We start from the raw sequence: 17,039 nt of genomic DNA, 5'->3' as shown, positions 1-17,039 counted from the left end.
AGTAACCAATTATTAGCAGCAAGCCAGCTTTCTGTCTGTATCTTATGCAAAAGCAACGGTCATATTATGTTTGATTTATATAACAAGGACCTTTCAATCTCGGTTTAAATTTTTTATTTAATAGGGAACATCACGAAATTCACCTAAGTCTTTCCCTGGTTGAAATGTGGCCTTATCCGTCTAGCTTCAATGCAGGCTTAAGCTTCACAGCTTTCAGTCCTGAGGTCCAGCTCTTCTGGCCAATCTTTCTGTTAAACTTGCTTTCATTAATTAAGATGATATTGCTGCCTTGAAGCTTCAAAGAAGTCATAAACAGGGCAAGTTGGATGCTAAGTAGTAATTATATATCTTTACCTGCCAAATAGAATGTTTAATGAAGTCTATATGAATGACTAACACTTAAATAGGCCAAGAAATCTCCGAAAATTATTCTCGAGGGAGTTGAGTTGACCAGTGGCTGCTGCAGCCATACATGGTCTTCACGAGAAATTCATTACCATTGGTGACATTTATACGTGTTCTTGGATCAACTGCTGGTTTCGTTCAGTTTTTGAGTAGTCCATCCGGTTGAATCTAGGAAAGATGCTCCGAGGGTTCACTGAATACTCGGAGGTTGGTTGAATTCTTAGAAGAATCACATAATAAATGCAATGAAGGGGCCAGTAAACTTTACACCCTGTAGATAAACTTGGTTCAGCTGCAAAAAAACTTGTTCTAGTACTGTAATTAGCTTTTTTTATTTTTTTGGCCAGAGTACCAGAGCAACCATTTAAATGAAGCCAAACATTGACCAGGATCTTTTCCACTTCATTTGGACCAACAATCAAATCCTAATTTTACTAGAAATTTAGAGTGGTTAAGGAAATATTTACCTATCTCTGATTTGATAATTCAAGTATTGAGTTGATTTATCTCGAGTGATTGGCTTACCAAAGCAACACATAATTAAATTTGAGCTTTGAAAATTTTCAAAGAACACCATGTTTGACAACTTTGTGTCAAATTAGCAGAGCTCGAGTTCACATTCTAAGATCAAACTGAACTGAATTTTCATAGAGCTAATTCCAATTTGATACAACTGCTCCAGAGCCAGGCTCAAGTTGATGCTGTTTTGACCTAAATTCACATCAATCTGACATGCATGTCAAATTTTATTAGCAAGTTGAGCTTTAAGCAACCTTTGGCCAACTAGGCTTGGTTGTAGCTGCTAAACATCACCATCGTTATTTTGAATGTATTATGCTGTTCTTGGTAAAATGCTATATTAGTTTGCAAAGCCACATTTGTCTCATGAACCAGGTCTCAATCATCAATTGCAATTCTGAGCTGAAATTTTTGCCTTTGTTGCATGATCCTAAGAACTGGATTAAGCAGAGACCAATTACCAATTAACAGTACATCTAGGCTTCCCCTTTCTGGATGAAATAGTGATGGGTTACCCTATGATACTCAAGAGTTTTTACCCTGCAGGTTTGATTATCTTGTATTCCAAGGAAATGAGCCCTACAAAATCACAGTTTCTATGGCTTAAAAACGTTTTAACTACTAAATTATTGAAACCAAAACAATCTCGATGTCATGGATCCCAGCCCCAAATGGAATCACATTCCACAAATTTTCAAATTCCAATGATGTTTTAGATGGTTGGGCCCATGTTCAAGTGGCTACACATTCCACAGACTTAAAGAATTCAGGAAAACGCGTATTGGGTGAAGAAATTATAATAAACGAAGCCATGGTGTGACACTTGAGGAATTTTGGTTTCTTTCCAATTTCACATAATTTAACATTGTCGCTCTCATCAATTCATCTTTCTGGTTTAATTTGTTACCTTTAAACTGACAAAGCATAAGCAAGTACAACTGCAATTGCAGCTGTTTCTATCCCCTTTTTTTCCAGCATTGCTTCAGAAAAACTTAAAAACTTACAATTTCCTCAAAAAGAAATGTCCTCACATTCTAATTAACTGATTTTAAACAACAACAAGATGCATTAGGAAACCTTAAACTCTCAGGACAAACAAATAGGTTCTGTACGATAATAACTAATTACATTTGACAATTTATGTATTTGTGTTGAGTTTACTTCGTGTTTGTCAAACACGTGTAAAACACAAGAATTGCCGTGTCAACTTTGTGTTAACGAGCCAAACACCTAAGATAATTTTTGGCTTTTGTCAAACCAATAAGTTTTGACTAAAATTTTAAACTACACCGTTTTGGAGTCTTTTTTTTTTTTTTTGTATCATTTATACCATAATAACTAATTATCAGACTTAAAAAGTTTAAATTGATATATAATGTTTAAACATAACAAAAGGGTGAATTCTGTTAATGAAATTCCGTTGATCTCTGCACTACACATGCTTAAGACATAAACCATCATAATCAGGTAACAATAAGTTTGGTTCAATCTCTAGCTAGTTCTGCTGCAAAAGGAGGCAGCTGCACTTAAGACCAGTTGCTACCTGTTTCCAGTTATTCAATTCCAACCCAGTACTGTATTATTGCTAGGTTATAAGTTGATGTTCATAATACAATACCTTAATATTCCAACATTCTTCTTGGCTGTCATGTTCATTAATTAATAATTAACTTCTGAAATCACAAAGATATACTGTCAAGATTAGTTTTATTGAGATTTGCTACTATGAATCCTACTATAAATTTGTAGTTGCACTATTCTTTTTCTCGATGAAACAGCATATTTGGAACTAAATCAACCAGTTATGAAATTAATTTCGAGGCCCCTAGAAGTCCCAAGTACAGGCTGTGACTGTGCTCCAAAACAATAAATTATAGGATGCCATGCCAGAGATAGATATTGTAATGGGCCAAGATTTTGCTGGACAATTAGCAAGGGCTGCAGTTTTCTAGACATGGAAATTAAAGCGGTATTAAGCTCTAGGAAAGCTAGATTTTGAAAACTTAGCTGATCTTGTAACAACTAGGTAGATATAAATTTGTATTAGTAAAGAGCTTCTTGAATCTACATATGTACACATCAGGAACTCGATGATCTTAGAGTTGGAATTTGGAACCACAACTATATATATATATATATATATATATATATATATCTATGTTCTATGTTCTAATTGCATTGGAACAAGTTGTTTCATGGACCATAGAATTAAAGTTCATTTCTTAGATTTTTGTCAACTATAGCATCAGAAATGAGCGCATCACACACAGCTAATTAAGTACTCTACTATTCTTGAAATTCATGACTGATCTTTGGAAAATGTGGTTCATCATTTTCATTGAAAAAGAGAGGTGCCGCACGTGCATGGTGCCATTTGGAGTCCGTCTCTTTTGATCACCAAATCTAGCATATATGAAATACAGCTAAAGAAAATGAAGTTAGCAAACTTGATAAGTTTGAATCTTAGGGCTAGACGAATTTAGGGGACAATGGCAACCGATTGTATTTGGCCAAGTTAGTTTGGTTTCAGTAATTGTGATTTAATTGTTTTTTATTTTTAAAATTAATAATTGAACTGATTGAATTAATTAATTTTTTAAATGAAATTTTAAATATAATATATATTATTTATATAAAAATATTTTTATTTGTATTTTAAGAATGACAAATATAATATTAATTAGTGGCAAAATTATAAGATGAGTTTTATTGGATAAAAATTATTATTTAAAGTTAATGACAAAAGAATGGTGAAAAAATTAAAAATTTTGACTTTGTCAACTGATTTTATGTTGATTCGATATTATAAAAAATCAATTAATTTGATTAAATTTTTTAAAAGTGATCGATTAAATTATTTTCCATGGAACTAATTAAATTTATCCAATGCTTAATGTTAACTACTCTAGTTCAATATTGTCATTAATTCATGCAAGTGGAACATAAAGAAAATTTCATGAGAAAAAAGAGGAACAGCACGTGCATGCATGGAAGGAAGAAGGGACTTAGGCTTCATAAAAGTCTATATATTCTTTTCACGCAAAGATTATAGAGTTGTTTGGTTTCTTCTTGGGCTATATATATTTAATCTAAAAGTTTTGGAATGAGCATTACCATCATTCCAATATTGTGAGTGACGGCCTTCCTTTGCAATACAAAATAATTTTCAAGCAAAAGCATATGAAGAGACATATCTATGATCAAATTAATTGCTATAGGTACGATTTGTAATCATTCCACCAACACTTGAGCCAGCTTGGGATATGGCCTACTTCTAAGCTATGTCATATATAAATTCTTCTTCCCCAAAATCCCATTCAATTTAGCCTTGAAATATATAAAATTATTGCTAGAAGATTTAAACCTGCAATAAGAGTTCAATTTGATCGATAGACTATGATATTATATAAAAAAAATTGATAAAATTTTAAATGCATTAAGTCAATGTAAAAAAAAAAAAAAATACAAAATTGAAATTATTAAAAAATCAAACTCAACAAAATTTAAAGACCCTTGATCGTATTTTAAAAATTTACTTAATAAGATTTTAAGTTGATAAGTGAAAATTGCAGAATTAAGTTGTAATTCAATTATTTTCGATACAAATATATGTATGATTATTAGCATGGGATGGTCACAAATTGTTTCTTTTAATTAGTAAGTACTTATTTCATTTTCTTTAAAGATAGCATAAAGAAACCAACAGGAATTATTTCCACGTGCAACAGAAATGTGAAAGTAGAAAATGTGGCAAAGGAAAGACAAAGTAGGTTTGCAATTTGCATGAAGATGAAACGAATGTCACAGCCCACTGGCCTCCTAGAAATTAACAAAATGCAGAGTTGAGCCTATTAGATTGAAACACATCGAAAGTTCATTAAATTAGGGTTCTTGAATGATATAATCACCGTCCTAATCCTCGTAATCATGATTAAATTGGGATTCCAAAAGATCATATAATCAACTTCTAGGAAAGTCCTGCAATCTGCATTGCTTTTTAAAAAGTAAAATAAAAAAAAGAAATTAATTCAATTTAAGTTTTAGAAAAAAATAGACAATGTACTTTATCGAATAAAAAAGAATTATTTGATTTTATATTACAAAAACTTATAGATATTTCAACGTATATAATAAGAAAAAAGTCATGTTCAGTGCATATGGGCAGCTAGATTAACGTCCTTATAACGGCTGTAGGTCTTCTAAGAATAAACTTTGAATAGTGAAGGGGCTAAAGATATTAGTACATATTGATAGCCATAAGCATTAAAGTACTTTAATCCCATCTTCTTTTATATTAACATTTTGATAATTAATTAGCTGGATATTTTGGGAGTATATCAACTATAATTTTTTTTTATTATAATTTTATAATTGTTCAATCATAATATAAATTTATGTAGAGATTCACCATTTATAAATATATATTCTACATAAAATTTTAATAGATTTCATACAATTTTACATTGTAATTGATAAATATACTACGATGGTTATATGTGAAGTGCTTCCAATTTAAGAACTTTGAAGAGCCCCTATTTTAAAGCAGCATATTTAATAGCTGTTGGCAATAAGGAAAATTATTTCATACACATAATTGAAGTTTTTAATATGTAAAATTGGTATTAAAAATTTGTCATGTATTTATTTTTTATTATTTTAATTTAAAATATGCTTTAACGACACATGTGTAACATAGATGGTAATGATATATTTTAAAAACTATTTAAATTAGTGTTAAGATTGATTTCGATTATATTGAAAATAATGACGGTGAAATTGAATATTATAATAATAGAATTAAAATTTGTAGTGTAAATATTTGTATGAATGCAAACACAATAATAATGATGAGATTAAGTATGATATCACAAATCCACTTAACTCTTTTCTCTCCAATAAGAGATTGCAGGGGCAGTGAAATTTTTTATTCTCAACTGCATTGTTGGGGTACCATTCAAATAAACCCAAGGGGTGCGATGGAATCCCTAAGTCATTTTTCTTGCACAATAAGCATATTACTATTGGTAAGATTGCTTTTATTAGAAAATTCAGCATCTCATAACCTTAAGATACTCCGGCATGTTTTTTTTAGTACAAGAAAAAGCTCTCCAAATATTCAAAACTAGGATTATCATCCACCATCACTTCACCTAAACTCAAGCGGCAATTATTCAAGCATTTTAACTTGAAAGAGGTAATAGTTTTTAACTTCTACGAATTGGTTAGTACTTGTAAATAATTAATGGAAACTAAGGTAATAAAATCATCATGGTGCATATTACAATTTACAACCAAATGTATATATATTATATGATAGGAAACATTTTTATATGTTACATATTAATCGATTGTTGGGGAATATGTAACTTTTGTTTTTGGGGTTAAAATCTATGCCTTTTGGATGAATAATTTATCGAAGTTTGTAGTATTTCCTTTTCAATAATGGGAAATATGTTGCATTTCCTTTTCGATAATGAGAAATAGATAAAATCTTGACATGCATAGATAAAACTAGAGTTGATAAAATTGAGTCCAACACAAAAAATTCATCCCAATCTGATTTGATAAACTTGGACTGAAAATAATTTGAATTTAAATCTAAAATAATCTAAACTTAAATGATACGAAAGACTAACTTGAAATAATATTAATTAAATTAATTTGATTTTAAAATATAAAAATTTAAATTTGAAATAATCCGGGCTCAAATAACTTAAGTAGCAAACCGGAAAAAAATTTTGAATCCAAAGATAAGAGACCATAAAAAAGGATATGTGGTGAGAAATGGGTTATTTCAAGATTAAATTGCAAGAGGCGGCACTAGGGAAAAAAAATGATGATAGAGGACCAAGCCTAATCCAAATTTATCTTAGACCTAGCAAATTTGGATCAAACTCAATATTAATTTAAATATTTTAATCTATTTTTTAAATTGTTTGAATGTATTTAAATTAAATTATTTTAAGAGAATTTTTAGTACAGGATGATCCATTTAAACAATACGATGATCTATACTCAGCAATTATATCATCTTGTTTGTAGCAATTTAGAAATTGTATTCCTAAATGGCAATGATCTTAAATTGTTGATGTGATAAGATTATTGCCTTAGGGACTAATCTAATTTTTAACTTAAAAGATAAGAAAATTTTATCATCATGAGAAAAAAATTTATAATATTATTTTTTGGCTAATTTATTCTTACAAAAAATATAGTTAACATTACCCCAAAAAACTAGCCACAAATTTTTTTTAAAAAACTGACTTTTTAAATCCCTTATTTTAAAAAAGTTTTATGTTATAAATTTATATTGACTAAAAAAGATAATAAATTTATTTAATAATTTTTTAGAAATTATTTTTATCAAAATTAATTTGTACTTTGTAATTTTCCATAAAATGATGTTTTAACTATTTTATAAATTGTTGATTTAATAAATGTTAACTATTTTTTTTGCAAGTTTATTTTAGATATTTTGTGTTGTATGATTTATTTTTCAAACATAGTTATTTAAAAGTACTAGTAATTTATAATTTTGTACCAAAGATGATAATTTAATATCACTATTGATTAAATCATCTTGATGATCTTATTACCATGGTAATTAGATCACTATGATGATCTTAAAAATGATACTAAATGCTACATAAAAAGGGAAGGAATAAAAAATAAATAAAAATTTTAAGCAATTAAATTATATATTATTATTAAATTTAAAAAAAATAATATTTCAAAATAATTATCTTTTTATTATGATTGTATTTATTTTTAATAAATATTATTATTCTTTATAATATTATTCAATTTAAGATAATTTTTGATAAATTAAAAAAAGGCATAGCGAGGGGCATAATTCTAGTTTTATATACAACTTTTTCTTTAATTTACTTTTTGCTCAACTATTAGAGATTTAGTGAATGATTTGGTTTTATATAAAATGAATATTTAAAGAAAAGTAATTTTGGTAAATATTTTGTTTATTCATTTTATTAAATATTTTCTTCATTTTTCGTAAATATTCTTCATTTTATATAAAACAATACATTTGATTGTAAGGTATTATAACTAGAGAGTGATTGAGTTTCCTTCAATTTTTTTGTTAAATAAAGTCAAAAGTATTCCAAATTTTGTTTGGATCTAATTCTCTCTATAAGAATTTTTAGAGTTGTATCTTGTGACATCAATATGGTGCATTTAAGATCTTATTTTTGATTAAGAAATCAAATTCTGATTGAGAAAAAAGAGAACTTCTCTTATTAAATTGAACTAACCTTAAAGAAAGGTTTCTTAAGGTGTCTTTGTTTGTTACAATTGGTACTATATTTCTTTACTCATACAATTAATTGTCTTCCTAGGCAATGGAAGAGTAGCTGTTGCATTAGTTTGATCTCATTTACTATTATGGATTGAAGGTTCAAATTCAACTTGTGATTAAGGTTAAGAGATACATGTACCTACTATTAAACCACATATTCGGGGTGTGTTCTTAAATTGATCTTGGTCAAAGAAGAAGTTTGCCAATATAAATTATAAATATAGTTTGAAGTACAATTTTGAATAAATAATGTTAGGTTCAAATGATTAGGAGATGGCCACATAAGAATATTTGGTTTAAGGGCCTATTTAAAGTTTGTGAATCTTTTGAGAAATCTTAATTTTATCACTTCTCTTTTCTTATTATTATTTTTATATAAGTTAAATATATGGTCACAACACTCATTGCAATCCTACCAAAACAAAGAACAACCATTGCAATAATTTTGTAGCTTCTTATGTAGAAGAATCAACTTATATTAGTATAAAATTAAAAAGTTTTATATATTTTTTAATCGTTGATTTCAATATAAATTGGTAAGATTAAATTTTTTTTTTGACTTGCAACTTTATCTTTGGATCTGTTGAAATTAAAATTAAAAAAATGTAAAACTAAAAAATTTTACTTTTATGTAAGTTAATCTTTCATATATATTACACAGTATAAAACTTTTTTATTTTTATATTTTTTTAACTTTTGATTTTAATAGATCCAAGAGATGAAAAAGACAAATAAAAAAAATTTAATTTCATCTTTTGATTCTATTAAAATTAATGATTAAAAAAATATAAAACTAAAAAAATTTTACGCTATATAAATTCATCCCTTCTATATATATTCTTTTGACATGTGAATGTGGAAATGTTTTCTTCAACATAAAATAAGGGTCACATGGAAACATGAGGAGTTGACAACCAATGGAATAAAATTCCACAAAAACAAAAAAAGCTACACATTCACCTACAATATAAAAGCCAATATTAAGCATCATTTGCGCAAACACACATTTGCCTTAGAAATGTAGTAATTACCATCTTTGTTCAAATATGGCAGTCTATATCATCCTTTTGTTTTTGAAAAATTCATAATTTTTATGCATGTGATGATATTAAAATTCACTATTTTTCCGATGCAAGAATGATTTTACTTATGTATTAAAAAAATTATCTTATATACACTATAAAGTTTTTAAATTCTATAACAAAATTAAAAAATTATCACATATTTTTTAAATTTATTAAAATATAAAAATATAATTAAAAAACATATGCTAATTTTAAAAATTTTACTAATATCGTATAAAAACGAACTAGATATAAAATGATTGTATTAATTAAAAAAAAAAGTAGTAAAACCAGAAAAAAGAAGAGAGGCTATGGTTGAACGTAAAAGATGCTGACCTACTGAAGACTGTAATCTTGGAGTTGGTCAAATTTGGGTCGTTCCCAGCAAATCAATTATTTGGCCTATTATGCCAAAAAAAAAAAAATCATCTGGCATCTTATTGGAATATATATAAAGAGAGCAATTTGACAATCATTTAAGAATTTAGAATTATTGATGAAATTAAATACCCAAAATTGTGTTCTTTTTCAAGGAATGTGAATTAAGTTAATCAAAGATCAGTTATCAAAAAGGAATCTGAGCTAGAAGAACCAAGAAGTAATGTTAAGAAATTAGATGAAGAAGTTAATTAATTAAATTAAAAAGTGGAATAAAAACAATGATTGGTTTTGGTGGGCTAAGGGTCTCTGTTTCTCTCTGTCTATTAGTTTGTAAATCATTCACACATTAATGAGACGCATATATCAATGAGGAGATTCAGTTAATGAGGTCGGTCGCTATGTATGACTGAAATAAAATGAATGAAAATATGAGAGATTCATATGATCATGGCAGGAATTGCACTTGCTTGTCTGAAATCACCAAAAATATATCTATCCTCATGATCTGCTACCATGGCTTCCTTTACAATTATTTTATTTGTTTGTATCTTCTTATTTGGCTGCCTACCCCACATGCTTGGCTCCAGAGAAATAAAGATAGAGAATCAGATTAAAAAGAAATGAAAAAATGTTGGTCAATATATTATCATGTGATGGTTTCTGATATCTGATGATCAGTATTCATGTACCAGAGATGTTTATCTACTTACCTAACTAAAGCTTGATTGAGTACTGAGTATCTCCATCACCATTTCTATACACTATATGCTGGGAACATGCTCCATAAACCCCAAGATTTTCGCTATCAAAAATTTGTCCAACACCGGTGAAAATTTACTTACGGAATTTATAAACAAAATTTATCAATTTTTAAAATAAAATTATAAATTTATTTAATTAAATTTACTGATAGAATACTTCAATATTATTGACGAATTATCATTCATTATAGACAAAAAATTTTGTCAGTAATTTTTGATAATTTTTTTTATATTGTTATCAAATCCTATTTCCAGCAATCCTAATACTAACAGACTTATAGCCCTTATTGATGAAACTTGAGGAGGGGAAATTCTAACCCGTTCACAGTTTTGTTTATTTATTATTTATTATTATATTTTTTTTTTATAAGAAAAAATCCGAAGATAGATAAGCTGTTCAATTCTTCAGGTCATGGTAAGATGTATCATACCTGACAGCTTAAGACAGGTGGCTATAGGTCGTACATTCGAGATGATCCCATCAAGTGATCACTGGTAAGACTCGAATCTAAGACCTCTTCATCGAAGAAGACGAGTCTAATCGATTGAATCAACTACTTGTTAGTTATTTTTTTTTATTATTATTATTTGAAGAAGGAGAATTTATTTGAATAAATTTTTTAATGATAAAATGCATGTACTTACGATAGAGTGACATACTTAAATACAATTGCTATTTGAGGGTTAATCAATTGTTTTCATTATTGCTTAAATTTTTTGAAATTATTATAGAATTATAAAGTGTGAATTAATTCTCTCTTAATTGACATATTTACCCAACTCGTTATTAGCATGACTTGAATCCTAAACCACAAACTTAATTCAAGAAATAACTATATATATTTATATATATCGTCACATCGCATTATCCTTTTAGCTTAAATTATGTTTTATTCTTCTCAGTATCAAAATTCAAATAGATTTATGCATATAGATGCTGTAATCCACCATGACATCATATTCCTTCTCATATTTGAATGTCCTATATGATATGAGTATATCAAGACACTATTCGGTTCATACTTTTAATGTTATTATTATTTTTGTTTTTCTTTTGTAAAAAAGTAATATATAAAAAAATTTTTAAAAAAGAGTCAAAAGTGTCAATCAAACTTTTATTCCATGTATTCGATACCCACTTTTTTCTAAGACAAAACTAATAATATATATTATTTATGACATTTTTATTTCCAATTTTTTTATAGTATTAGAGATGGTTAGCAATTGAATTTGTTTGTATAGCTATTCATGATGGGTAAAATTCTAAAAATACAAAAAAAAGAAATTGATCATGATAAAGATTGAAAGTTTTCTCAATATTAGTGCTTCAATGATCAAATCAGCACTTGATCAAAGAATGGAAAGAAGGATAATGTGAAATGTAAGCTAGAAAGCTAAGAGTTTTAGTTGGCTTAGAAATACCTGGACGAGGCTACTTATACTTGTGTGATAGGAGACCTTGGGCCTAAGTGGCCTGAGGTCGACATTGGGCAACTAGGGTTGATCTCGTAAGCTTAAGCTAAGCTGATAGATAATTGTCAGGTGGATGACAAGTTAGCACTTTCAAGTGCCAACATGTGGGTTGTTGAGGTGATCGAGCTAATGTAGAGTCTTGGATTTTAAGTCGACTTGATACATTAGCTTGGTCGAAATGATTGAAATGCCCTTGCTTTTCAATTGATTTAGACCTTGAGGGAAAAAATTCATTTTACACTTTAGACATTAAAATGCCATTAATATTCTATCACCTCACTGAGTAGTCTGAGGCATCAAACTAGGGAAGATAGGGTTGGCTAATTTGTTATTGTTTTAATCGAGCTACAAGTTTAGCGTGTGTTTCTTTTGGAGTTTTCATGGCATCATTTTGATGAGGAGTTTACATGATTGTCCTAATCTCAATTTGTTGAGCTAGTCATGGGGCTATGTTGACATGGATAAGGTGGTGTTATTTTCTGGGTTTAAGGTGATGCGATCGACATAGTGCTTGTATAAGATGATCAATGTGATAGTTATAGTGTGTGTAAAGCATATCTGATGTGATATTATATGTGTGGTTATTTATATGAATCTACATTTATTAAGGAGAAAGAAATTTTGGTGGTTTTTTTAATTAGGGTTGAGAAGTTGAAGACTCATCCTTGGTAACCATAATGGTGATGTGGCTTAATTTGGAATGTTCATTTGATCTAAGACTTAGCTATCTAAGGTCCTTCTGGGACTCCAGTTTTTCATTACTTAGATTTCTTAGCTTTTTAGCCAACTAATTTCTATCGATCTTAAAAGTTTCTAGCATTCTTTTGTCTGACTTTCTTCTTAAAACTTTTTGGTATGTTTTTTTTTTTTTCATTATGTCTTCTAATTCTAGCTTGTCTAACAATTTTAGGATAGAAATGAAAGGTCAACTTAACAAAAAAATTTCCTTTTGGATGATAAAGTCTATCTGTTATTGTAAAAAAAAACTATTATCGAGCTACTTACTGGTTAAACTTAATGCTTGCAGAAAGCCAAAAATATATTAAAGATAATGCCTGAGTAAGAAGAAAAGGGTCTATCATGAGATGGATGAGCCTCTGGTGGCAATTAATTCCAACCTCAAAGACCTTCCAATCCCAATAGTAGTGGTTAGTTTGGCTCCTCCGTTTGACCATTCTTCTATTTTCCATACTCCTCTCCAAACAATCCAAATCTTTTTCTTTCTTAACCTTTTAATAGTCTAAGCTTAAAGCCTAGCTTTGGCTCATTTTTTGAGTCTAAAAAGTCTTTTGACTCATTTTCATCTTTTTCTTCCAACAACATAGTAGAGATCCTAACCCTTGCTCAAGTTTTAAGGCCTACTCACTCTTTAGAAGTCAAGTAAAATAGTGATAATGATTTTGAGGCTAAGCAAGCTTGGAGTTTTGAATAAGCCGAGGAGTCTAGCTAACTCAAAGAGAATGGTGAAAGTGGGGGGAAAACAGAGGCTACTGACCACAACAATAATGATAATGATCTCACCATTTTCTACACCCTTAGCTCCATAGGTATAACCATTAAGGAGGTGATGAAGAGCTTAAAAGGTTGAGAAAACCTTGAAGATTGACTTAATATGTGCTCTATTCATCATGTCTCTATGGTGAAATTAAAATTTGATTTTTCTAATAAGGGGTATAATATAATGATGCCGACCTCAGAGGATAAGGTCATTACCCCATTAGAGTCTTATAAGATTTAGGTGCATTGGGACTTTATAATGATCGGCCTTAGATTTCTTTTACATTTTTTTTTATTGTTGAACTTATTTTGTCTTATAATTTAACTATCACCCAGCTCGCCCCCAATTCTTTTAAGTATATAGTAGGATTTATTATTCTTTGCAAAGATTAGGTTTTCTTCTTTCTATCCATATTTTCAAGGAATTTTTTGCCTTTAAAAAGCATCATCATTAAGAGTTGGCTCTATGTAATAGCTTGACCCATTAATAAGATTTCTGCTAACTACTTGAGCTCAATAAAGACTTGGAATGCCCTCTTCCTTTGTATAGAAAAGGTTAAAGGGGTTTGAGAAATTAATAATGGCTCGAACATTTTTTAAAAAGCCAAGGCCAACCCTTTAACTATGGATAAGCTTGGTGCTTGGGATACAATAAACAACTTTCTTAAGATGGGGAAGTTAGTAGTTGATACTTATGAGCTGACATCCCTTAGTGTCATTAAGGAAGGTAATTACTGGGGTAGGTGTTATTAAATTTGCATAACTAATTTGTTTGTATCAACTTTATTCTAACTTTTAGTTTGATTTTATTTTGCAGACATGATTGGTCGAGGTGGAGGTGGCTTCGACATATCTTGTTTTGTATTGCCTTCTATGAAGAAAGAAAGGGGTAATGTCCATCCTCAACTCGATGTTCCTTCTTGAAGGATCAAAATAATAGACTTACCACATTCTCAGCAAGGCTATGTTAATGGTAAGAATTTTGTCGCACTCTAAAAATTGAAATAAAAGACCGTGACTTAGAGGCTTAAAAAAAGGCTAAAGCTGGAGCCTTTCACTTTAACATTAGTGATTTATGACATAAACATTTTCATATGACTAGCTCAGACAACTTGAACATAAGAACTTTGCTCGTTATTCATATGTCTAAAGTCGATTTTTGGTTTCATTGCTCATGTAAGTCTAAGCTTGGGCCTTAGACATTTTAAATATAACATTATTAGCTTAACTTAAAATGAATAAAAAAATTGACAAAAGATGTTTGAACTTTAAGCTTTTATTCAACTTGAAATCAAGTAGTACATGTAGATCTCATAATTACAAATTTATTTAGCTTGAAAGCCTTTATTGATAATAAATTTTCAAAATTTCCATATTCCATGTCCTTGGGATGGGATTTCCATTCAAGTTTTATAGTTTACAAATCCCAACTAGGACTACTTCTTTAGCTATGTTAAGGCCTTCCCATTTCAAGGCCAACTTCTCTCATCGATCATCGATCATCGACTCCATAGTCTTTCACTTTTTTGAGTACCAAGTCCTATTTTTTATATTCTTTTGTCAAACTCTTTTGTTATAATAATTGGAAACCCTATATTAATATGTTGTTATTTTAGTGAGAGTAATGTCTATTTGCTCTTCAATTAAATCTAAATAGGCTTTTAAGGCCTATTCATTTTCTTTTTCAAAGCTAAACTTGACTCGAAGGCTATGGAGGTTGATCTCAATTAAGACCACGGCATTTATTTAAAAAGCTAAAGGATCTCCCCTATTGGGACTTCGATGATCATCCTTAGAGCCTATAACATTTTAGGGAGCTCTTCGACCCATTTGCCCTTGACTTCATCTAAACTCTTCTTGAGGGCTTTAAGTATGGTTTTGTTTACTGCCTTGACCTAACCATTAGGCTGTTGATGGGATTGAAGTGAGGCTTAGACCATTGGATAACTATTAATATCATTTTGATATCAACTGTAATGGTCGGTACATTCCGGTTATAATAAAATATGATACACTTAAAGATAATTTTTTTGCATCGAATTTGGTACCTAATAATATTGGTTCTTTTCATTCATTTCGACTGATATTGTTGAATTTTGGTGGATTGGCTTGTTTTGGCTGATATGTGAATATGAAACATATTTTATAATTTATAATTTGTCTTTTGTTGTTTGAATATTTTTAACCTAATAAAAATAAAATTAATTGACAAAATAACTTTTAAAAGTTGAGTTTATTTTTTTAATACTTTATTTTTTAAACCAAAGTTTATAAATATTTCAATCTCTTTCATGAAAGCAATTGTGTTCTATTTCTAAAGTTTAACAATTATAAAACCAAAGTTAATTTTTTCATTTCTTTGTTTTTATCTTAATATTTGCATAAAAAATATTTGTTTAAATATCATATGATCAAATTAAGTGTTTAAAAATATCATAAAAATTTTATGATATTATTTCCTATACTTTTAAGCATATTTATTTGATTTTTGAGGATATTGTATATATATTTTGTAAATTCTTAATATGATTATAATGTACAAGTTCATGTATATTTATAAATATATTTATACTTAATTGAAAATTCTGAAATAATATGCCAAAACAATTGGTACCGGCATATACCATTTGTTTAAAGAAAACCAAAATGTTGTTTAGAATAATATTAACAACCTTGGTTGAAACACCATTATTTAAACTTTGGGTTTGCAAACTATCTTCCATTGTCTGTTATTATGGATCAAGCTATTTGTGAGGGGTAAAACCCTGAATACACGAGAAAAAGAGATTAGTCAACAATAAAGGCTGGGAGTTTTTTCAGTGTTTGTGCTCTGACGCTCAAGTCAGTGCTCAGTTAAGGAGTGAAAAAGAGAATAAGGTGAAATGTAAGTTGGAAAGCTAAAAGTTTTAGTTGGCTTAGGAGTACTTGGATGGGGCTACCTTACTTATACGATGGGGGACTTTCGGCCTAGGTAGCCTGAGGTCGACATAAGGGGACTAAGGCTGACTTAATAGGCCCGAGCTAAGCTGACAATTGACAGTACATTCGGGGGATGATAAGTTAGAACTTTCATATGGCAACAGTGGGTTGTTGAGTTGGCCAAGTTGATGTGGAGCTCGAGATTTCAAGTTGGCCCGACACATCAACTTTGCCAAAATGATCAAAATGCTCATGCTTGTTAGCTGACTTATACTTTGGGAAAAATATCCATTTTACCCTTTAGACACTAAAATGGCCCTATTAGAACTTAACTATAAGAATTAAAAATTCAATAATTTATAAAAAAGCCTCAATACCTTATGAATTCTTTATTGAAAATAAATCTTATGTACTTAATATTTCTAATAAGAGACATATGTAACTTAATACTATTGATATGATATAGGCCTTTATGCCAATTTATTTTACCAATTTTAAACACCCAATGAGCAATTTTGTCTAAAATTTAAAATTTCTTACAAATTAGTTCATCCTTTATTAAAAGTTTTTTTTTTAGAATGGAAATATATTCACATGAGCCTTCATACCCAAACCTAAAAAATTTGCCCAAGTACATACGAACTCAAATTTGCTCAAATCCAATTTGATAAAAAAAAATCATAATCCAAACTCATTCAATTGAAA

Source organism: Durio zibethinus, chromosome 22, assembly GCF_047325235.1.
Source record: "Durio zibethinus cultivar Kanyao isolate XHJ-2024 chromosome 22, ASM4732523v1, whole genome shotgun sequence".
Lineage (NCBI taxonomy): Eukaryota > Viridiplantae > Streptophyta > Magnoliopsida > Malvales > Malvaceae > Durio > Durio zibethinus.
Note: the sequence above shows the minus strand (reverse complement) of the source record.